Genomic DNA, 25,149 nt, shown 5'->3' on the forward strand with positions numbered 1-25,149 from the left:
ACCCATGTCTGTCCATTCCTTGATCTATTTGTATTGGTGCTGCTATACCTTGTTCTTGTTTTTCTAATCTTATTCCTTTCCTAAAACCTTGTCTAATCGTAACAGTGGGTGCAGTTTGGTTGATGTTATTTGTTAATGTCAAACCTAATTGATCTAGGACATCTCGTCCCCATAAATTTACGGGAAGATGATCCAATACATATGGCTGTATAGTTCCTTCACATCCTTCAGGATCCTTCCAATCTATGGGGATTAGTCTCCACTTCTAGGCCTTGAAGCAATTGAGTGGCTTGTTGTAATGACCAATGTTTTGGCCATTCTTGACGAGAGATGATGCTAAGGTCTGCACCTGTATCCAGTAGCCCATTAAATTCATGTCCTTGAATATTTAGTTTTAGCATGGGGTGAGAATCTAAATTTAAAGAAAGCATAGCCCAATCTACACCTGTGGAGCCTAATCCCTTAGAACCTCTTTCTACAGTACGACTGGAAAATTTATCATGTAGGCTGGGTATTATTAGTAACTGTGCTATTCTATCTCCTGGTGAAATTACTGATATACCCTTTGGAGAACTGGCTATAAATTTTTATTTCACCTTCATAATCGGGATCAATTACCCCAGGACTTATCATAAATCCTTTTAGAGTAGAAGAACTGTGACCCAATAATAAGCCTACTGTTCCTTTGGGAAGAGGTCCTTTTACCCCTGTGGGAATGATTTGAACTCCCATCTCTGGAGTTAGTACTGATCTGGCGGAGGCGCAGATGTCCAACCTTGCTCTCCCTCTGGTTTGTCTGATGAGAGATATAATGGACAATGTGTCCTGGGCACTACCCTGATGGGGTTCCTGGGTTCCTCCAGTGCTCTGTATATTTGTGGTCTTAGGGCCCGGAGCATTGGGCCCCCCTGTCTATTTTTTGGCAATGGAGCCTGATGCCTTTCTCCACGATATCTTGGATAAACACCTGGTCCTTGTTTGTTTTTTGATAATGGAGTACCCTCTATGGTGGTTTGAGAACGGCATTCATTAGCCCAATGTCTCCCTCTATGGCATCGTGGGCAAATACCTAGTATTCTACTCCTTTGATACCTAGTTTTGTTAAACCCTCCTCCTAAGGGGCAATTCCTTTTAAAATGTCCTGTTTGTTCACAATTGTAGCATGTTCTTGGCCTGGCATCTAAAACCTGTTGTACTGCAGCTGCCAAGACTTGCCCTTATTCATTAATGTCTCTACATAATTTAATACATGTGTTTAAATCTTCATGTTTCCATGGTCTAATGACTTCTCTGCACCAACAATTTGCTTGCTCATGGCATTGCTTGTTCTGTATTCCTCAAAACTCTGGTAGCTGTTTGAATAAGCCTATCTACAAATTCAGCATAAGGTTCAATAGCTCCGTGTATTACTTTAGATAATTGACCTTGTAAATCTCCATGTCCTTGTAAAGTCTTCCATGCCCTAACTGCATCTACAGCAATTTGTGCATATACGCCAGGATCATATGCAATTTGATGCTGCTGATCCTCATAAGGTCCCTTTTCTAACAACATATCTAGATTTCTCTGAGGATAACCAGCTGTTGCATTTCGCCTAGCCGTCTCCTTGCAAAATTCCTCATTGGCAACCTTCCATAACAGGTATTGTCTTCCATTTAGCACAGCTTTACACATATTAGCCCAATCTGCTGGTGTCATGTTCAAGTTGCTAATGGATTTGACCATGCTTACAGTGAAGGGTGCTTGAGGGCCATAGGTTGTTACAGCCTCTTTTATCTGCTTCACTGTTTTGAAATTTAAAGCATGGTGAATTCGCTGCCGTCCTGCCTCAAATACAGGGCATGTTAATATTTGAGATCCTGTCTCAGGATCCCAACTATCAAATGCGGGGGTTGGGGGCCTCCCAGCATATGGAGGTGGTGTTGTTGGTTGGACACTTACACCCTCTGGTGATAGAAAGGTGTTAGTAGCAGTCTCCTGTAGAGGTGGCGCTGTTGGTTGGACACTTACACACTCTGGTGATAGAAAGTTGTTAGTAGCAGTCTCCTGTTGTAACTTTTCCCCTGATGGCTTTTTCTGCTCTAAACTTTCTTTCTCTGTCTGACTAGCTTGAGAGGCCTTCTCTTTTACTTGAATTTTTTCCTCTGTCTGACTAGCTCGAGAGACCTTCTCTTTTACTTGAATATTTCTACTATAACTATTATACAACCCAACAAGATAACACCAAACAAAACTGAAACAGAATGAAAGAAAATTGGAACAACAGAAAATCAATATAACCTTTCTATCCTCCTGAACTGTCCATCCGTCCTTTCTCCCTATCTGTTACTCAGATGTGAGCGGTTTTTCTTCCATCTTACACATCTCCAGGGACAGGCAACTTAAAACAAAAGTGAAGCAAAACAAAAGAAGAATCTTAAAATGGCTACCCATCCTCTCGCCCTGCCCTCAGGGGTGAGCAGTTTACCTTATCACTTACCCTCAGTCATTTCCCAGTGCAGGCCACCAAATGCTACAGTCTGGCTGGGCACAATTCAGGAGCCACTTGTCAAAAGAAACAAACTTTATTTTTAGAACACACACACCAAACCACACAGCTCCTCCGGAAAAACCCTCAGAGCCCAACTGCCACACCTGGCTTCCAACAAGCCTCTCCACCTCCCCCACTCCTCCTGCTCTTGAGGCTGATTGGCTGGGTCATGTGGGCGGATCCAAAAAAAGTCCCCCAATGAGCAGCTCCCTGGTCTGAAAGGGCGGGTAAACAGCCCAATGATCATCACCACAAAGGAGCCAATCAGTTGGCAGCTAGAAGTTTGCTGGGGCCGCTGTGAGCCAATCATCAGCTGGCAGCTGGAAGCTTGCTGGCAGCTGGAAGTTTGCTGGGGCCCCTTCGGCTGTGGCTCTCAACAGGCACTTACCCACCAAGCCACATCCTCAGCCCTTTTTTTTATATTTTATTTTTACTTAGAGACAGGTCTCAGTGAGTTGCATAGGGCCTCACTAAATCACTGAAGCCTGCTTTGAATTTGTGACCCTCCTGCCTCAGGCTCTCCAGTTGCTGGGATTATAAGCCTGCACCGACATGCCCACCTGTTGTGCATTTTTTAAAAAGCTTAGAAGGAAAAATGTTTAATGTATTTACTATGAATCATTGATGAATGTTTGAGGAAATAAATATATTTAAACTGATTAAACATTACATTACATATATATACCTCACATGTACCTCATGAATACATACAATTTTTTTTTGTTTATCATTTTAAATTAATTCAAAATCATACAAAACATTGTTTTGAGAAGGAGATGAACAAGTCAAAATTCTATGTAAGGATATATAGAATTCACACATCATCATGCTATGTTGAAGGAACTTGTTTCTTATTTAATTATAGTAGAGATTTTCAATATAATGTTCCCTAATTGATGTGTGTCATCTTTTAGGTCAGTATTATCTACTGACCTGGAATGGAACTGCTGCAGTTCCATTTCAAGAAAACATCTTATTCCTGGTGCATTATGTAGGTCTTTAATATACTTCTCAGCACTTGCCTGCTATTTTCTGCTAACATTATCTCATTTTGTTTTTATATGTGTCTCAAAACACACAGCAGTACAATAATCAGTCCAATAAATATGTTAAAGGACATCTAGGATTGAACACAAGTAATATCATGAAAGCCACTAGAGGAGCGGAGAAGGGGGAAGACTATTTACCAATATCTTTTGTAAATTAAAAAAAAAAAAGAACCAATCTTCCCTGGTACCATCTATGAGCCTGGTGGGAACTGAGTGATGTTGGAACATTAGGCAGGGAGGTTGCTGTCTTGGGACTCCCAGGCAGAAAACACCTGATTCGAGAATGCCCACTTCGTAGTGACACCCTGATCTAGCTCACAGCTCAAGTTCAAACATAACCAGAGATGGGAGTAACTTACCAAAAGCCAATCAACCTGTTTACTGCAAGACCCCTGCCACAATGAGAAGCAAGCACCCAAACAAGACTCCTCTCACACTGAAACCTTATACCTACTGACTGCCTTTGATCTGTTCAGCTATAAATAAAGTTTCTTCTTCTTCTTCCTTAGAGCCAGACCCTTCTGGTCAGCTCAATAGGTCATGCCCTTGCTTAAAAATATTCTTGCCTTTTGTCTTTATTTCTAATATATTACTTTTATAGCTTTTATTTCACACCCAGCCCATCCCTCTGACAGGTAACCCTTCCCTAGCCCATGTGGGATATGAGCAACACAATCTAAGAAAATAGAGTATGAAAGTTGCTTGGAAATATTTCATCACTTAATAGACACAAGAGGAAAAGCAAGAATGAAAGAGAAAGTCATTTCCAATTTTAACATATTAAAGAGATCAAAATATTGGTCATGCATTAAACAAAAATTGTTTAGGAAGCAGTTACACAAAAGCTATATGACTTAGTAAATACAGTTTTTAATTTCTGAATTTTGAAAATAATACCTTTCCATGTATCTTCTTTATAGGTCTCAATAGGCCCTAACAATTTCAAAGCAAGATGACTTCCACGGAACAATTCATAATGTGTGGAATTCAGCATTTGACTTTCTACAGAGATAAAAATTATTTCACCAAAGTCTTTGAATAACACTGACACTAATGATCCTCAATATCACCAGCATTATCTGAAGACATTTTTGACTGTCAGAACAAGAAATGTAGGGGAAGGGGACGTCGTGGGGACTGAATTAGAATAAAATATATTCCAAGCTTTTATAATCATGTCTAAATGGATTCTATAGTCATGTAAACTAAAAAGGACCAATAAATAAAAATATTAAAGTATTTTAAAGTTTTAAAAAGGGAGTTACTCCTGGCTTCCAGTGAGCAGAGACCAGACATGCTGCTAAATATTTTTTGATGTGTACTGGACCAAAAGGCCTACAGAGTCAAAGATGAAGGATCATGAATAAATATGCAGTGGTGTCAGCGGTGCTCCAATAATTGAGTCATGTTTATGTTCAGGTCTTTCAAAATACTCTACTTATGTCAGGAAAACAGGAACTTTATTCATTTACTTTAACTTTGGGTATTGTAGTATTTTTCTGAGATGAATTACTGATTTTAAAATAATTCATTTCACAGTGTGTATTGAAGTTTAAATTACATAGTTCCCCTTAAGTATCTAATATAATGGCAGTAATATGTCCCATTATTTTTTCAGTGTTAAGCCATGGTCTCTTATTATTATTTTGACACCTCCATATAATTAACAAATACCTCTCTCATAGGTAAGGTTTACACAATTTCTTCAGGTTTCTTTGAGGTCAGTTTTTCTATTTTGTCCACAAAGGTTGCATAGAAACATTTCAATGTTCTTAATAATATTTGTTATCATGGAATATCTCACATCATTATGATGCTTAAAGTAATAATTCTAGGAATTGAAGTTACAACTCAAAAATTAAAGTTAGATGATTATTTTAAGGTCAATTGGTCCAATCCACTCTTTTCCCAAAGTGGTAAACCATATCTCTTATTTAATTTCAGTAGAGCTGAGAATCAAAGACTTCCAGGATTCTATAACTCCCTCCCACACAATGCTGGATTCTATTATTTTGTAATGCTTTCACCCTCAACTTTCTCATGAGTTTTTCCTTTGTTTCTGCCTCCCACATCTCTGTCAAAAATTTCCATAGTGTTGTTTTTGGAATTTAAGTAGCCTGATGTAAAAGCATATTTCTCAGGATGCTGTCTTTTTTTATTTCTCTACTAATGCCACATTATTACAGATACCACAGAAATCCAACAGAGAAAGTTTCCTAGCTGTATTTACATGCTATTTTCACAATGGTTTGATACTTATCTGCCCAATTTTTAATGAATGATTTTGGAAATATAAAGAACACCTAGATAAAAGAAGGCAACTAATTCTATACATCATAATCTTGCTTGCATTAATAAGCTAGCATTTAATTAGTCTTACACATTTATGATTTTAAAAATTACCCAAAATTATTCTTCATAGTTAAAGTCATTACAGGACTTATTTAATTTAATTATTATTTATTTAAATGTTACATTATAATAAACCAGATTTATTAACAAAAAAACAAAAGTAAAAACCTCACTTAATTATTTTTGAATGTAAATATATGTAATACTGTTGATATTATGCAATAGTTTATAATAACTTCAGTTCTTAATTAAACTTATAGTTTATTATAACTTCTAAGAAATTTGGACAAAAGAATTTCTTTTGCCTATGGGAGGTTTAGATAAATTGTTTCAAACTCTTCATTTGGATTTATGAGATTATATAAATAACAACAAAACTTCAGTGAATTAAGGTTTATTCTTCCCCCTAGTCATAATTATTACCTCACCAGTGTCCATGAAGACCATTCGATTCTATCTTAACCATCTAATGGCTAAATTCAAACCTGTTACTGATTTCTATAAGAGTATACTAAAATACATAACTAAGCAAAGTTATTATACTGCTACTTGAAATGTTGGAAATATTTGAAGGATCAAATGGCATTGACTTGTCTCTGACATTCTGATCTGTAAACCCACTAGATCCTTTATCTAAACTTCCATCATTAACCTCATGCCTCTTCCTAGACTTGGGTCCCTTTTATTTTTAAATATTTCTAAGTAAAATATATAGATGTTTTACAAAAGTGTTATATATCTCAATAAAGGGAATTGGGATAAATAAAGAGAATTATTATTAAAAGTGGAATATTTTCAACATTACCTCATAGAAGAATCCGTCATGCATCCTTAAGCGGAATTCAACATAAATGATTAAAGTTGTCTTCTATTGGGTCAACATACTTCAGGATCTTTTTGCAAAGATACTATTGTAAACAATTGCCTGCCATTGAAGTAGTCACTTTCTTTATTGGGAAACTTTCTTAGTTCATGTAAAATACCTTGTTCAATCTTCTTTCTAAGGCTGATTTAATATCCTTTGACAAATAATTTCTAAGCATTTGGATTTTCTTCTACACATATTAGAAATTGCTGCCTTCCAGTGATTCTGGCGCTTGCTATTTCTTTTTATCTAATGCTTTTACTGATAACATGAACAACTTAGGTTTCTGTTTTCATAGTCTGCATAACCAGCATTTTCTGGGCACTATATCAGTGAAAGATTGTTCCAAAAATTCTTTTTGAAAAATGAATCACTTCCTGATTGAACCTTTTCAGAAAAACTCATTGTGCTGTTTTGTAGCATTGTTATTTTTGTTTGTTTGTTCTAACTGTAAATATAATTATGTACTTTACTCAGGAATATTTCCATTTAGCTACAAAAGTCAAATTTTAAATTGGATTGGCTAGCTTCACTTAGCATAATCTGCTCTAATGCCATCCATTTCCCTGCAAATTCTATGATTTTGTCATTTTTTAATGCAGAGTAATACTCCATTGTGTATAAATGCCACATTTTTTTTATCCATTCCTCTATTGAAGGGCATCTAGGCTGATTCCACAGTCTTGCTATTGTGAATTGTGCTGCTATGAACATCGATGTAGCAGTGTCCCTGTAGAATGCTCTTTTTAGGTCTTTAGGGAATAGACCGAGAAGGGGAATAGCTGGATCAAATGGTGGTTCCATTCCCAGCTTTCCAAGAAATCTCCATACTGCTTTCCCTTGAAAACAAATGCCAAATGTCTTCTTTGATAAAGGAGAGTAACTAAGAACAGAGTAGGGATGAAGAGCATGAGAAGAAGATTAACATTAAACAGGGATGAGAGGTGGGAGGGAAAGGGAGGGAGAAGGGAAATTGCATGGAAATGGAAGGAGACCCTCAGGAGTATACAAAATTACATACAAGAGGAAGTGAGGGAAAAGGGAAAAAAATACAAGGGGGAGAAATGAATTACAGTAGAGGGGGTAGAGAGAGAAGAGGGGAGGGGAGTGGGGAGGGGGGATAGTAGAGGATAGGAAAGGCAGCAGAATACAACAGACATTAGTATGGCAATATGTAAATCAATGGATGTGTAACCTATCTGATTCTGCAATCTGTATACGGGGTAAAAATGGGAGTTCATAACCCACTTGAATCAAATTGTGAAATATGATATATCAAGAACTATGTAATGTTTTGAACAACCAACAATAAAAATTCAAATTGGAGATAAAAATAAAATTTTAATTTTCTATGTAATCATTCACATTATTAAGTTTATCTAATGCTTTTCAATAAATCTAACATTGATTAAAAATCAACCCTTTGCTACCTTTCCTATGTTCACATAAAAATACACTATACACCACCATTGAAACTCCACATGATATACTACCACAAGAATGGAATCCTAATTAGAATAAGTGATACTCCAAGTATGTATTATATGTTAAAATACCCCCAATTGTATCTAAAAAAGAAGAAAACATAGTGATGATATGTAACAGAATATTTTCTCATTCATTGTATTCATAAACATATTAAGTATGCTTAAATTTATGCAGTGCATATGTGAAGAGAATATGAAGCATATTAAAATAAATAAATGAATAAAAATCAACCCTTTGCAAGTACTTAGTAGTAATGAAATATTTGGAAGCTGTTTTTATTTACTACTTCTGTTCTGTCCAAGCCATTGAATCTATTATAACCTAGGTTATTGGTGACCTAAATGATCATAAATCTAACAGACACAATTTTGTCTGTTGTTAAGACCTGTAAATCATTCTTTTCTTTATGAAATATTGACTTCCTTTGAGTTTCATGGCATCTCATTTTTAGATTTCCTTGAGAGTAACTTGGCCACTTTGGGAAATTCTTTTGAGACTGCATTTTCCCTAGTAACCTCTTAATTGCTGAATTACAATCAAGATTTTGGTCTTCAGAGTTAGAAAATGAACTCTAAATATTTTCCTAAAAAATATTAACTACTTCTTTTCCTTTAGTTACTATGTGTGGTTGTGTGCCCCCTGATTAATTGTCTACCTCATAGAGTTATGACAAATCTGTGTTTCTCCCTTTCTCTCTTCCTTCTTTTCTTCTTGCCTCTTTACCTCCACCTCTACCTTTCTGTCTGCATCCTATTAATTTATAAATTGCCCACTTTTCACCCCATAGTTATAGTTTACATATGATATTTCTCTAAATCTCAACAAAAATCAGTTTAGTAGTGCCCACCATATTCACTTTACTCAAATTCTGTAATAACCTCCAAATTTTTTCACTTACTGTTCTTTAAAAAATATTATCTAGACAGAGAACAAAGATGCACATCATGTCACATCATTTTTGAATTGTTCCATTTCTTCCCTTGAAGAATTTAGGAGTATCCATGGTCTTGTGCAAAAATCTTTTAACAACATGACTTACATCTTTTTCTTAGATCCTGGACATTGGGCAAACTATTTCCTATTCCTAAATCCCTTTCCCAACTCACTCAGTTAAACTAAATATGAATCTGTTTTTCTTGGAGAAGTATTTCTCTAAATCTAGGTGGATTGAATCACCTGTATATGTACCCATAGTATGGCCTTTTTTAATGCCCAGATATTTATAGTAAGTGCATTGAAGTATTTTATAAATTGTGCATTCAATAAAATTAATTACATATTTGTTTATATAATTTTTTTCTGAAATAAAGTAACATAGTTTCAGATATGGAGATATTTATTAGTAAAATAAATTTAATTATCAAGCTATTCAACATACTACTGTAAAACTCTCACATTATTATCATATAGACAACATGTAGCTATATTAAGGTAAAAGAACAATTCCCTGATGCCAAACTAAGTCTATCATTTGTGTGTGTGTGTGTGTGTGTGTGTGTGTGTGTGTGTGCACGCGCATTGCTTTGGATCAAACCCTTGACCTTGTACATGCTAGGTGATCACACTACACTGAGATTTGTCCCAAAACCCAGGAAGTGGCAGTTGAATCACCAACCAAATAGTTGCTGTGTTTTTCATAAAACCAGTTTGAAATATAAATAAACTAATTATTCTGTTCCTAAAAGTTAAGAGTCACAAATGATATAGGAGAAGATAGTTTAGTGAATGAATTTAGATTTAGAAAATTCTTATTATATAGTGTTATTCTGAAAACCAAATATATCTTCTAAGATATTAAATGACGCAGATCTAATTTAAAGACAATATTTCTATGTCAGATATTCTGGCATGCATTTTTTTTTTTGTCTCCAAGTTATTTTCTCTATGCCCTATAAAGTGCTCGGTGCGATTTCTTTTTTCCTTTCTTTATTCTCTTCCATTTCATCATTATAGAAAATAGAGTTTGGAGAGGTAATATAAACTTGCCCATAATCATACAGATAATCAATGGCCTGTTTCAGGAATGACAATTGACTTTGTTGAATATCAAATCCCATGTGCTTAATTAGCATACTTAGCTTTATGACATGAAGTAACATTTTCAACACAAATATCTTCCAGTGGGAGAAAATTTCTATCTTAGGAAAAATCAAGGTTTTAAAACACAATAACAATTATTGCAGACTAAGCTTGATCATAAAATATGGCTAAATTGGGACATTGCTTTAAGTTTTGACACTATTGGTTGATTCCCTCCAGTAACTTTAGGGCATGAAGAATGCGGATTTTTAAGCACTTTAAATTCATGAGCCTGAATTTTACACTGATGAATACACTCTGGGAACTCCTGTTTGATATCTCAGAACAGGAACAAAACTATGCTATTACAAAATCTAATATTTGTAATGCAATACTTATTATATGACATTTAATGCTTTAAATGTCTCTGAATATAGCATTTTTTTACAAATAAACACAAATTATAGAAAACTAAAATAATATAATCTAGATAAATCACATTCATTATATTTCTAAAATGTGATTCTCAAGTAAAGGTGCTTGAATCTATTTTCTTTTCAAGATATCAAACATCTTCCCACAAAATTAGAATAGATATGATTTTTAAAAGCTTTTGAATGTAATAAAACTGACACATTAAGTAAATCACAACCAGCCAATGATTATCAAACATTAATTATGTGACTTCCAGGAGTTTACTTCTTAGTTTTAGATTCCAAATCTCAGAAATGAGGATAGTGGTCTCACTAATTTATGCCATCTAAGTAATGATAATGGATGTTTACCTTAATTATTATTGGACATTAAAGTCAAATTTTAAATTTAAAAGCAATATTTCTAGAAATGTTTATTGTTATTCTTTATCTCTTTTCTTCTCTGCTTTCATTATTTTCTAATTGGTTCTCTCGTGATACAGACTTCTGACAGCTGAAGTGCCACTATGTTATCATTTTTTGACCTCCAGTCAGAGAACATTTCCCTCAAAACCCATTGTTATCATTATATGATGAGAACTTGACATTTTAATTTATCTAAATGTTGACATCAATGTGTGTTGATAGAGGTCCAAAGTGCCTCCATTAAAGCAATCAATCAAAAATTAAATGATGTTTCAGAGAGATCCACTATTCAATAAACCACATCCATCAAGTATTACTGGATATTCCCTACATCTTTATTGGAGTCAAATGAAGTTATTTTACTTAAATTACCCCTCTGCCTCATAATGCACAGGAGTTTCAAATATATTTTAAAGGTAAATGTATAGTTTTAGAAAGAGATGTGGAAATATATTTTATGATAGAAAATATTATTACCATTTATAGACAATTACATCAAATATATGCTTAATTAGAACTATTTTTTCTTAGAATAAATTCAATTTAGATAGTATGACTTTATACTTTCTTACAAACTATGTATTCAAAGTGTACATTTATATCATCCCTTAAACTTTAACCTAGTTTTTACTGAAATAAAATATAGTTCTTTTTCTATTTACTATTTAATCATCGTAAATATGCATGCATCTAAATGCAGAGTGATTATATGTAAGCTTTGATTGACCATTTATCTTGGTGTGTTCCTTGCTATCATTGTGAACATGTTTAGCACTTGTGAAATATTTAGACTGATAAGATGATAAAGATAAATGACTCAGTATTGATTGTACAAATCAGTGCTTCTCCTCATAAATAATATTTGATGATAAAGAGAGAACCCCATTTAATAAACATAATTCAGTTTTCTTTCAGAAAAAAATGTATAATTGAATTTCTATAATCTCTGTGACTACAGAAATTTATCTCTTAAAAATTTCATGTCACATTAGAGATAGCAATTTATCAAATTGCCTATGGATATGATGCAAAATTAGTAATGTTCTGTAATATTAGAAATAAACAAGCTGGCTGCCTTTAATTCTACATCCAGAACTAGATGGATGAACACTACTTTTCTGAAACCATATTCATTTTCAAATGGTATAAATCCTCACAGGTGTCTGGAGTGTGACCCATATTTCCATATATACTATTTTAAAAAGCAGTAAATAAATATAGAACATAGAATAAAATGTAATGAATAAATGCACACTTTTACTCTGGCAAATTACTTTGTAAATAAGAAGGATTTTTTATTTACACCTTAGGCATTTTGTCAGCAGTAGGAGATCCTTGTTTGGATCATTACCTTATGTATGTTTGTGCATTTTTTAAAGTAACAGTCTTCTATCAATTATCATTGTTACATAAGAGTTCAAACTTTTACCAATCACAGTTGACAGATGTTTATGAAGTACTGTCAGCCATGATGGAAGCTCTTGGAACCAAGCAGTAAAAAGTAAAATAAGTAAAATAAATAAACCTACTAAAATCCTCCTCCAAGGATTCTTCTTATTTATAGTCAAAACAGGGCAGGGAGGAGGCAACAAGAAAAACAAGAGGACAAACACACAAAGTATATAGAAAGTAATGCATGTTACAGTGGGGTAAGAAGTGCTGGGGAGAAGAGCCGAGCTATCATTTTTAACTTTAAATAAAAGGCAGACTGAAGTGGTATACGTATCATGGGACTCTCCAGGCAAAAGGAAAAAAAAATAATCTAGACAAAAGAAAGAAAGAACCAGTGCACATATCTCAGGATCAGAGAACAAGACTTACGGGACTAGAATAGATTGAACAAAATAGTGTGAAAAAGTGAGTCTAAAGAGGTAACAAGGACCAAATCATAAAGGCCCTTATAGTTCTTACTCTGAATGGGATAAAAAACAGAGCAGGCAAGAGCTGAAAAATTTTTAAATTCTATGTTCTGAGAGTAAGGACCAATAATATTATTAAAAAGATAAGCAACACAGCCATTGTGTACTGCATCAGGTGGCAAACCATGGAGAAATGAGTCATGGTGGTAAAAGTAAAGGTGGAAAGAATTTGTTTCCATGGTGCTAGTGCTGAATCCAGGGGGTTTCTTGATGGACCAAATGACAATTATGAAAGAAGAGAAACAGGAAGGAGAAGGAGAAGAGGAAGAGGAAGAAGAAGAAAAAGTAAAACACCTCAATGGTTTGGCGTCTGTGTCTTCAGTGATAGAATGGAGTTGCTACTTAAGCAGTTGGGTAGATTACAGAAGGGGATTTATGGAAAATCAAAAGTTCAGTTTAGATGTATGTCTGAAATATTTTTAGTAATCATAGAAGTAGGGGTATCAGAAAAGCATTTCAATGTTTTATCTGTTCTTTTTTTAAATTAGTAACCTTGATTTTTTTGTACAGTATTGTATCAGGTCAACAAAAAACTAATCAGAAACTAGAGGAAGTTTCTTTAAGACCCTATTATTTTCAGCATATTTTCTCTTCCCTTATTACCAACACTTCACATGAGTCTTGAACATTTATTACATTTGGTGACCCAGTCTCAATACATTACTATAAACTAGAGTCCATAGTTTATATTAAGGTCCATCCTGTCTGTTCCACAGTCATGTGGATTTGGACAAATTCATAATGTCATGTGTCTACTTTACAGGGTCATACAGAATCATTCTATTGTCCTTAAAGCCCTTTGTGATTCTCATATTCAACTTTCCAGCTCTAAATCACTCTCCCTAAATCTCTAACAACTATTAATCACTTTACTATATTTGTATTTTTTCATTGTTTAAAATGTTAGATACTTGGAATTATACAATGAATAGCTTTGTCAACTTGGTTTCTTCCCACTTAATATGTTTTTAAGGTTCCTTCAGGTCTTTTCATAACTTGATCATTTCTTTTTATTAATGAATACTATTCCATTGTATAGTTGTACCACAATGTATTCAATCATCTACTGGACATTTTATTTGCTTCCACATTTTGGCAAGTATGAACAAAACTGCTATTACATACATATGAATATTTTTGTGAGAACATGAATGTTCAGCTCATTTAGGTAATACCTAGAAGCACAAGAGCTGGATCATATGGTAAAAGCTTTGTCTTATATTTTGACAATTTGGTATTCAGTACATACATATAAAGCATTCTATATCCTCTTGGAGAAACAAATCCTTTGTCGTAATATAATGTCCTACTTTTTCTCTAATAAGTTTTCTTGTTTTAAAATTTTGTTTTGCTGAAGTTACTACAATTATCTCGGTTTTATTTTGTTTGGTGTTAGCATGTTATAGATTTCCCCATCTTTGTTTTTAATCTGTGTCTTTATATTTAAAGTGAGCTCTTTATAGATTTTGTATACCTAACATATGTATATTATATGTGTATATATTACATATGTGCATATAGTATATATATTATATAAATATATCATACATTAATTTATACTAATTTTAATCCATTCTGACATGCTGTCTTTAATTGGTGCTTTTAGACCACTGTTATGGTTTAGATGTGGTATTCTCCAAAAACTCACACATGAGACAATGCAACAATGTTTAGAGTATAGATGATTCAGTTATAGCCTTAATATAATCAGTGAATTAATCCCAGATGGGATTAACTGGGTAGTGGGTGAGTGGAGGCAGGTGGGGTGTGGCTGGAGGAAGTGGTTCATTGGGAGGTGTGGCTATGGAGTATATATTTGTATCTGGTGAGTAGAGTTTCTCTCTGCTTTCTGAACATCATGTAAGCTGCTTCCCTCTGACACAGTCTTCTGCCATGATGTCCTGCCTCACCTTGAGCCCAGAGGAATGGAGTTGTCTGTCCATGGACTTAGACCTCTGAAACCGTGAGCCCCTAAATAAAACTTTCCTCCTTTATAGTTGTGATGGTCCGGTTTTTTAATTGAAGCAGCAGAAAAGGCTGACAAAAACGGACCATTGATATTTAAAATGATTATTGGTGTAGTTGCTTTATCCAGTACACTTGTAGCTATTTTCAATTTCTTTCCCCTATTAGTGGTTTCTAAGTTTTCCACTCTTTTGCTTTATCTTACTTAATTAAGTACATTATATGATTTAATGTTTGCCCTGTTTCAGCATAAAATTTATTTTTATTTCTAAAAATATTTTAGTTGTTGTCCTTAAATTTGCAAAATATAATTACAACTAAATGTATTTTCAAATAATATTACTTGTTCTACAAGTAACCAGGTACCCTACACCAAACCTCACACCCATTTTTAAAATAATGTCTTCTCCATATTTTACTTATCTGATGCTTTAATTACAGAATACAGCATTACTAGTGTTGTTTTGTACAAACTGTTATCTGTTAGCTAAATTAAGAAAAAAAATGAAATATTTCATTTTACCTCCATATCTTTCTTCTCTAACATTCTCCTCTCTTTATTTAGAACTGAGTTTTTGACCTATACAACTACAGTTTTTATTTTGCCTTCTATTTGAAGAAATTTTATTTTTCTATTTTTAATTTTTTAAAATTAATTAACTATGTATTTATTTTGCAGGGCTGGGAATAGAAACTAGGTTCTCCTGCATGCTATATAAATGCTCTATCAATGAGCTATATCTTTGGCTCTAACATTTTTTAAAAGCAAGTCTACTGGTGAACAATTTTCTTAATTTTGACTTCTTTTAGCAAGTCTTTATCTTGAAAGTCTGCTGTCTTGAAAGATAATTTTCACCCTGTTCTTCTATAGGTAGGAGATTTTTCATATGATTTTCCTTGTATTTAGATTTTCTGGAATTTGAATGTAATGACTAGGGGTGGTATCTTGGTATTCATCCTATTTTGTATTATCTGGCTTCCTGGATCTGTTTCAGTGTCATTGATTTTGAATTTTGAGGAAATATGAGCCATTGTTGCTTCTAGTTGTTTTTTTTTTTTTTTTTTTTTTTTGTCTCTTTCATCCCAATAGTTCCTAGATACTTTGGAAGATATTTTTCTCACTGCTTTTGTGTTTTGCATGTTTCTGTAGACCTATCACGAATCTTACTGGTTATTTCTTCAGAATATCATGATGAACTCATCAGTGGTATTTCTAGCACTTTCTTTGATACTTAGAATTTTCATTGGTATGCTCATAATGTTTATGTATTCATGCATGTTTTCATATGTCTCATTAATTTTATTAACATTTAGTCAGTTATTTAAATTCCTGACCTTATAATTTGAATAGCCCTGCCATATCATAGTTTTGTTTATTTTAAGAACACCTTGATAATTTTTGTTGAAAGCTGGAAATGGTGTATTTGGCAAATGAAACTGACATAAATATGCCTTTAGTGTTAGGTTTTATGTCTATCCAGCTTAAGGTAAAATTGTGTTACATATTTTTTGAGCTATAGATATTAGAGGCTCAAATTTTATCTAGTGTTCTTGTTTTTATATCCTTTGTTGTTATTAGTGTTTTCTATATACTTCATAAAATAGATTCTAAGATATTTAGTTCTTTTGGTTGCAATCTACTGGGGGTTTTTTTACTATTTTTAAATTTTTTTCTAATTAGTTATTCATGAGAGTAGAATGCATTCTGACATATCATGCATAAATGGACTGTAACTTCTCATTATTATGTTTTGGGTTTTTTTTTTACTTTTTTTCTCCCACTGTTGATATATAGAAGCTGATTGATGTGATGGTAGAGTGTGGCTGCAGGAAATGCTCTATAATTAGGACTCAGTCTTGAAATAAGCTGATTAAAAGTAACCATCCTGAAATAAGCCCAACATAATCTGTTCTCCATCACAATGTCCTTCTGTCAAGAGAAAATATTGCATCATATGAGATCATTTTGTCACATGAGATAAATGCCATAATTTTTATCAAATTCACATACACACATACTTCATTTTGGAATGGCTACTTTTCCCCTCACCACATCTGTTGATCTTGAAAAACATAATGTATCAATGGTTTTAAAACAGAATGGAGCGAGTGCAAGAGAGACAGTTAGGAAAGCAATGTAAGGCAGGAGGAAAAGTCCACCATTTTTGTACTCTTTTGACGACTGAACACTTCTAGGGAAGAATAGCATAGTAGTATACTAAATTAGATGCATTATATATATTTTTTCCTTGTGCTGATTCAGTAAGGAAAGGTATAAAATCACCTTAGCTTTGTTTCTTAAAAAATAGACTCTAAATATACATTTATGTTAATATGATTTATTAGAAAATCATAGAGAAAACTAGGAATGGTGTAAGAATATTCATTCACAAGGCAAGGAAACTAAACCAGCAGGTACTATCTTGAAAATTGTCAATGTAGTTCAGTTTTTCAAAGTACTCCATGCTACACAGTGTTTGATTACACTGATTTTGCAGGTTAGTTTATTTTAAGAGTTTAGTGGTTTTCTTACTTCATCAATTTTATTACCATTCTTTGAACTCATCCAAAATTGGAATAAAGTAAATTATTCATTGATTGTAATTGATTATAAATGATGTATTTGCTCTGATGTACATAATTTGTCAGCTTTCATTATGGTTTAGTATTTCCAAAGCAATTTATTTTATGTTTATGTTGTAAATAAATCATTTATAATGATGGCCTTGTTAAATAAAAACCTAGAAATCAAATACATTTACATAACATTTAGTGTGTATCAAAACAAATTGCTAAGAATTGAGAGGTAGGTCCAAATAAATTACATGCTATATTAAGTATTATAATTAAGAATTCACCCATGAAGTGATCCATTGGTTAAAATTGTACACATTTTGAATAAGCTATGACTTCTCATTATAAATCATGTATTACTAATTTCAAACTATTACTTGGAATTTCATAAAAATGTTTTGGTGAAACTCATGCTTTCTTATTTTAGTGGATTAGCTCAAATTAATAAAAATTATAAGATGAGATATTTAATTTTAATTAATACATTAATTAATTTCTTCTGTTATTATACTTTCCTTGATATTGTGTCTATTCTGAGATTTTTTTTCAGGAGATTACACTTGCCTTTCAACATTTCATAAAGGTTGTGAAATGTAAAATGTAAATATCATTTTTATTTTTTCTCCATTTTTCTTATACAGTTCCCTGAAAAATCTTAGGCAATGTGAAAATTTTGGTCTAAAGCATACAGACTTTTTATGTGTGAAAACATGATATGGTATAAAGTCTGTGATATTTTAAGAGTTTAGTGGAAACAATTTCAAGTTTTCATTGTCTCACAATACTGGTATCATAAAGATGACAATAAATTAATACAAATATCTGTTTAATTTTATCTCATTCTTATAGACACATATAACCCCCTTCTTTTATATCTATTAGCAATCATGTAAACATTTTTCAAAAAAGTGTGAAGTCCCTTTGAGATTTTTCATACCTAATATGCAAAGGTTTAGGCTTTCTTTGCTTGGATGTATGTATTATTCACTAACTGGAAGAATATAAAGGATTCATCAGACAGGTAAAACTAGGATAATTTTAATTAAGTGCTAACCATTTGTCAACCCAGGCCTAAAGCTAAATATTTAAACAGACTAAAGTGTAATTCTCAGATTCTGCTTTGTTTCAGTTTATAATCCCTGTGCTAGTTACCTTTTATCAACATACTACACAGCAGCTACTCACTCATCATCAGAATGATGTGACCATTGAAAACAAAGCAATATCTCAATCACTTTTTCCTACTAATATTTATCATGTTTTAATTTGCAAAAAAAAAAACACCATTATCCATTACAGAGGCTATGATTCATGGGATGTACAATAATTATTAAGATGGTCCATGATTTCTTATTACTATCAACACATATATCAACAAAATACATTAGATTGGTGCATGCAATAAAATGAAAAAACTATTGCAATATAGAATCATGCTTTTGTATATAAAAATTATTTTAACTCTGTAAAATAAATTATTTGACAAAAAGGAAAATACTTGAAAAGACTAAAAAATGTATGTATTTATGACTGAACAAATGATAGTGAAAAACAAAAAGTAAGCTAAACTATTGATAACATTTCCATTTTCCTAGGAAAAAAATCTAAAAATTATTACATATTTTCACATGTTGAAATTTTGAAAACAGTCTTGGATTCCTTGAGAACTATTGTTTTCCTAAAATATACTCTAGGCTTTCATTATATGTGTTGGCATTTTGGGATAGTGTAGAAAAAAAATCAAAATACTGCAAAATGGAGTAGAAACACCTAATAAACAGATTATTCAAATTTTGCAAGGAAACTCATGAAAGTATGTTAGGTTTCCTTTTAAATAGATTGTGACTCTTTTTCAAGAAATTCCTGAATAAAGTAAGTACATTGATCACATATTGAGTTTGATAGATATTCTGAGAAGGCAACACTTACTCTGTCACATAATTTAGACCATGCATCCTTCCCAATATACTGAAAAAATAGTCCATAAGTGATGAGGATGAAATAGATTTTAAAATTTTTATTAATATATTTTTCTCTTAACTTTTTCTTCCAAATACATTTTAATTTGATAGTGTGCTCTCACCAGTATTCAGGGGAAAATAAACAGTCGTCAAATAAAATAGCACTTTTATATATTTTCTTGAAAAAACACAAATCATCTCATAGAAAACTGATAAAAGAGATAAAGTGCTATATAGACATTCAGTTTGTGGAACTATTATTTGCATCAAGTCTTATAGAAATCTATTTCTCTAAAATGGCATAGAGAATTCTTATTATAATTGCTACTGGGGAGAAATCTAGAAGTGAAATACTCAAAAATAGTGAAATATATTTATTACACTCATTCCTTGGAATATTCTGGAAAGTCACCCCCAAAATGTGTGATATTAAGCTATTTCAGTTTGACTTAAAAATATTTTCAGTAGATATTATTGAGTGAAACAATCTTGAAGAAGGAAACAAAGTTCACAATATTACACCACAATGCAAATTTTATTTTGAAGTAAATAATGAAACTAAATGCAACGTATAAAATGATAAAATTTCTAGAAAACAATAAGTGGAGTGTCTTTGTGCTCTGGGGCTAGGCACATATTTCTTAGATGTAAAACAACAGCAAGATCCAGTAAAAAAATCAATGACTTGGATCAGCATCAAAAACTGTTTCTTGGAAAGATAAAGTGTATTACAAGACTATTCACAGACACAAAGATGGTATGGGCAAAACAAATATCTGATAAATGATTTTTAATCTAAGTGCATAAAAAAACTAAAATTCAGTAATAATAGGTTAAAAGGTGATTTTTAAAAGATTAACAAAGTTTTTAATAATGTTTCATCAAAAAGTGACATACATATATGTCACTTTTTTAGCAATAAGCAAAATAAGGTACTCAACATCAGTAGTTTAAAGAACATGCAATAAAACCACAATGGCATGCTACATACCCAATAGAACAGCTATAATCAAAAAGATTGACACTATCAAGTTGTGTTAAGGACATAGAGAAACTAGTATCCTACTCCATCATGGTGAAAATGTAAATAGGTAGAGTCTCTGAAAAAAGGTCTAACATTTAACAATTTTTTTTAAATGAAGAGATAACCCCTGGACTATCAACACAAGAGAAATAAAAGCAAGTTCACATAAAATTTTAATATAATAATTCTTGCATTACTGCATTCATTATTCAAACTATACCAAAAGTAGAAATAATGAAAATGTTCAAAAAAGGGTAAATATATTTTTAAAATGCTGTGTACCCACCCTAACCATGAATTTTTATTCATCAAAAAGGAAATATACAACTATTATATTTGAGAAAATAAATGATACATAAAATAGTATATAAATGCATTTATCTTTTTTAAAATGTCTGGAAAAGACAAAAATAAAGAGACAGAAATCAAGTCAGTGATTTACTAGGGCAAAAAAAGGACAGGTTATTTTAGTCAGCTTTTTTGGTACTGCAATCAAAATACCTGACAAAAACAATTAGAGGAGAAAAGTTTATTTTGGGACTCAATGGTTTCAGAGGTCTCAATTCATAAATGATTCACTCCATTTCTTGGGGCCTGAGACAAGACAGGACATCATGGCAAAAGATTGTGGTGAAGGAAAGTGTCTCAGGACATTACCAGGAAGCCAAGAGAGGGAGATATAGAGAAAGAGAGAGGGGGGAAGGAGAACTCTCCTCATCAGAACAAAATATGTGCCCCAAAGGCACACCCCCATCAAGGGATTAATGCACTGATTAGGTGCATTAATAACACAATCAACTCACCTCTAAACCTTCCTGAAAGCATGAGTTTTGGGGGAACATCTAATCTAAACCATAACATCAGGATATTGACTACAAATAGACATATGTGTATTTTCAATGGTGATGAACATATTCTAAGCATAGATTATTGTGACTATTGCCCAAATGTATAATTTTATTAAAGTTTGTCAAACCATACTATTTTAAACAGCCAATTGTACTCCAAATTATACTCCAATACAGCTGTTGTGAAAAATTAGAACACGTTATTTGATGTAAATTTACTTTCCCATTGTTTACAAGTTAGAAGCTTTTGAAATTCCTGAGAATTTATAGTAGACACAGCACTTTTGGATTGTCTGGTACAGCTCCTAGCACTAGAGTCAGAATAAACTGGCTCCTATGTCAGTGTTTAAAACTCACCACACAATCTCTATTTTCTTGTGTGGGACAAAAATAAATAAATAAAGAAAAGGTTTTTATAGTATTTCACACCTAAAGCTTAAAAATGCTCATTTATACATCTATTACTCTAACCAAAATATTCCATCCACGTGAGTTACCTATTATTTTTTCTTTCTCTTTCCCTTCTATGGTTATTCTTTTGCTTTTATTCCAGTTCTGATTATGTATAAACCACAACAGTTGTGCTAATTCCCTAAGATCTGTAATCATTTCTGTTATTTTCCTACCCAACCCTAATAGAATTAAGCATAATCAACAATACAATCATTTCAAAACATACCCAAGATTTTTTATCAGTTCTAATTTACAGATTTGGTGTTCAGTGTCTATGCTCAAGCATTTTTTGTTTTAAAGTTGCAGTGAACGCAGTACCTTTATTTAATTTTATGTGGTACTTAAAGGATCTCTGAACCTTATGCATGCTAGGTAAGTGTTTGAACTTTGAGCTAAATCCCCTCAGCCCTGACCAAATATATTTTGTTCCCCCTGCCTCATTCTATCAAACTCTGATGGATGGTTCTTAAAACGTTTCTTCAAACTTAAAACAACACACATACACACACACACACGCATGCACATATACTAATAAAATAATATTTTCCTCTGTCCAAGTTGTATATTTGTTAAAAAGCCAAACACTTCAAAACTTTTAAAAGAACTTGGCCTCTTGTGATTTGCTTGCAGTACCTAATATATTTGCACATAAAAGACAATATTTCTTTCTTCCAACAGTATGCACACACAAAAAACCACACAGACCTAATAGCTTTTATCTGCTTATAAGGCAAATAATAAAACTGGGCATTTTCATTATTTTAGGCATGCTTAAATAAAGTTTATCATTTAAAGCACAAAACACAATAAAGTAGATAAGGTCATCATTTTATAATGTATTATTTTTTCCCTCAAAGAAGATTTTCTGATTTTTATCTGATAGAATATTAATATAACTTCACATATTTTCTAAATCCTTACTTGATTTCATACAATAAGGATAGAGACAAAATTACTATCTGTATGAACCACATGCTTTCAGACTTTGCACTTACCTCATCAGCATCAGTAAGATTCATGAGTCTGTAATACTGTTATTATGTCATTTGCTCTATAAAATATTTCTTTTTTAATATTTAGTTTTTAGGTGTAGATGGACACAACACAATGCCTTTATTTTTATGTGGTGCTGAGGATTGAACCCGGGTCCCGCCCATGCTAGGCGAGCGCTCTACTGCTGAGCCACAATCCCAGCCCCTCTATAAAATATTTCTAGTCACTAATATTGGTAACAAATTTCATATTAAAATCCTCAGCCCAGGATGCAAACCCATAATTCTCCTGGTTAAAATCTTAAATGAAAGCTGAAATTGAATTAAATTTTAAAATTACTACTCATTTTACCCCAGAGATTTTAAGTCCTTCACAGTGGTGGAGAGGCAAAGAGAAGGAATATAGTCCAGGAACAATATTAAGCATTGTCAAGTGGTGCATTGCATTGTTGGCTTACATATGGAAACAAAGCAGGTACATCTGGCCATCATGCAAAATATCTGTAAAGCCATTAAAGGAAGGAAAGGAACCTGAACCAAATCTATAGGAGAGAGAAAGCAAAAATCTCTCTTCTAGGTTCCATCTCATTTTCTATTTCTTATTTTTGTTCACTTTATGACTCCTGAATCATGCTCCTTGGTTTTTATGGCGGTTCTGGGCAGCTACTCAGGTAGCAGATGTGATGCCTCTTGTTTTAGATTACCACAAAAGCACACCTGAAGGCAAAGGTTCAATTACAAGTAGTTATTTTGAAGATTTGAAAACTAGTAGGGAAGTGTGAAGTCAGAGAAGGGAAATCACCTGATGAAGTCTTATTATCTGGTAAGGCATTACTAAGCATGATAAATTCTTAAACCTTGTGGAAATTCTGGGGAAAAAAACATAGAACTCAGATTATAAGTTTCAGGTATCCCAACCAACCTTGTGTAAACTATTTTTGTATTTTGTTGAAGTTTGTTGAACTTTGCTTTTGAAGGAGGGATTTTGAATTGGTCATTGGATGTTACTTTTGGTTAAAAGTCTATTCAAATCTTAAAGTAGTTTTGATTTGCATTTCTCTAATTGCTAGAGATGTTGAACATTTTTTCATGTTTGTTGATTGATTTTATATCCTTTTCAAAGAAGTGTTTGTTCAGTTCCTTGGCCCATTTATTGATTGAGTTATTTATTTATTTATTTATTTTGGTGTTTTTTTTCAGTGCTTTATATATCCTAAGGATTAGTGTTCTATCTGATGTGCTTGTGGTAAAGATTTGCTCCCATTCTGTAGGCTCTCTATTCACCTCACTGATTGTTTTTTTTGCTGAGAAGAATCTTTTTAGTTTGAATTCACCTCATTTATTCATTCTCGGTTTTAATTCTTGCACTATAGGAGTCTTATTAAGAAAGTTGGGGCCTAATCCAACATGATAGAGATTTGGGTTTACCTTTTTTTCCATTAGGCACAAGGTCTCCAGTTTAATTCCTAAGTCCTTAATCCAATTTGAGTTGAGTTTTGTGCATGGTGAGAGAGAGAGAGGTTTAATTTTATTTTTTAAACTGTAGATTTCCAGTTTTCCCAGCACCATTTGTTGAAGAGGCTATGGCAGCTGTAAGAATACAATTATAAGTGCTGGCAAAGGATGTGGGGAAAAAGACACACTCCGACATTGCTGGTGGGACTGCAAATTGGTGCAGCCAATCTGAAAAGCAATATGGAGATTCCTTGGAAAATTTGAAATGGAACAACCATTCAACCCAGCTATCCCACTCCTCATTTTATAACCAAAGCATTTAAAAAGAGCATACTACAGGGACACAGCCACATCAATGTTTATAGCACCACAATTCACAAGAGCTAAGTTATGGAACCAACCTAGATGCCCTTCAGTAGATAAATGGATAGGGAAACTTTGGTATATATACACAATGGAACATTACTCAGCATTAAAAGAGAATAAAAAATCATTGTATTTACATGTAAATGGATGAAGTTGGAGATTATAATGCTAAGTAAAGTAAGCCAATCCCCCAAAACACAAAGTCTGAATGTTTTCTTTGATATGAGGATGCTGACTCATAATGGCGATTGTGGGGATCATGGGAGGAATGGAGGAATGTTAGGGCAAAAGGGAGGAAGGGAATAGGAGGGGGCAAGAAAAGAGGAATGATGGTGGAATGAGTTAGACATCATTACCCTAAGTACATGTATGAAGACACTAATGGTGTGAAAATATTTTGTGTACAATCAGTGACTTGAAAAAATGTGTTCTATATGTGTAAGATGAAAT

This window comes from Callospermophilus lateralis, chromosome 12 (assembly GCF_048772815.1).
Source record: "Callospermophilus lateralis isolate mCalLat2 chromosome 12, mCalLat2.hap1, whole genome shotgun sequence".
NCBI classification, from domain to species: domain Eukaryota; kingdom Metazoa; phylum Chordata; class Mammalia; order Rodentia; family Sciuridae; genus Callospermophilus; species Callospermophilus lateralis.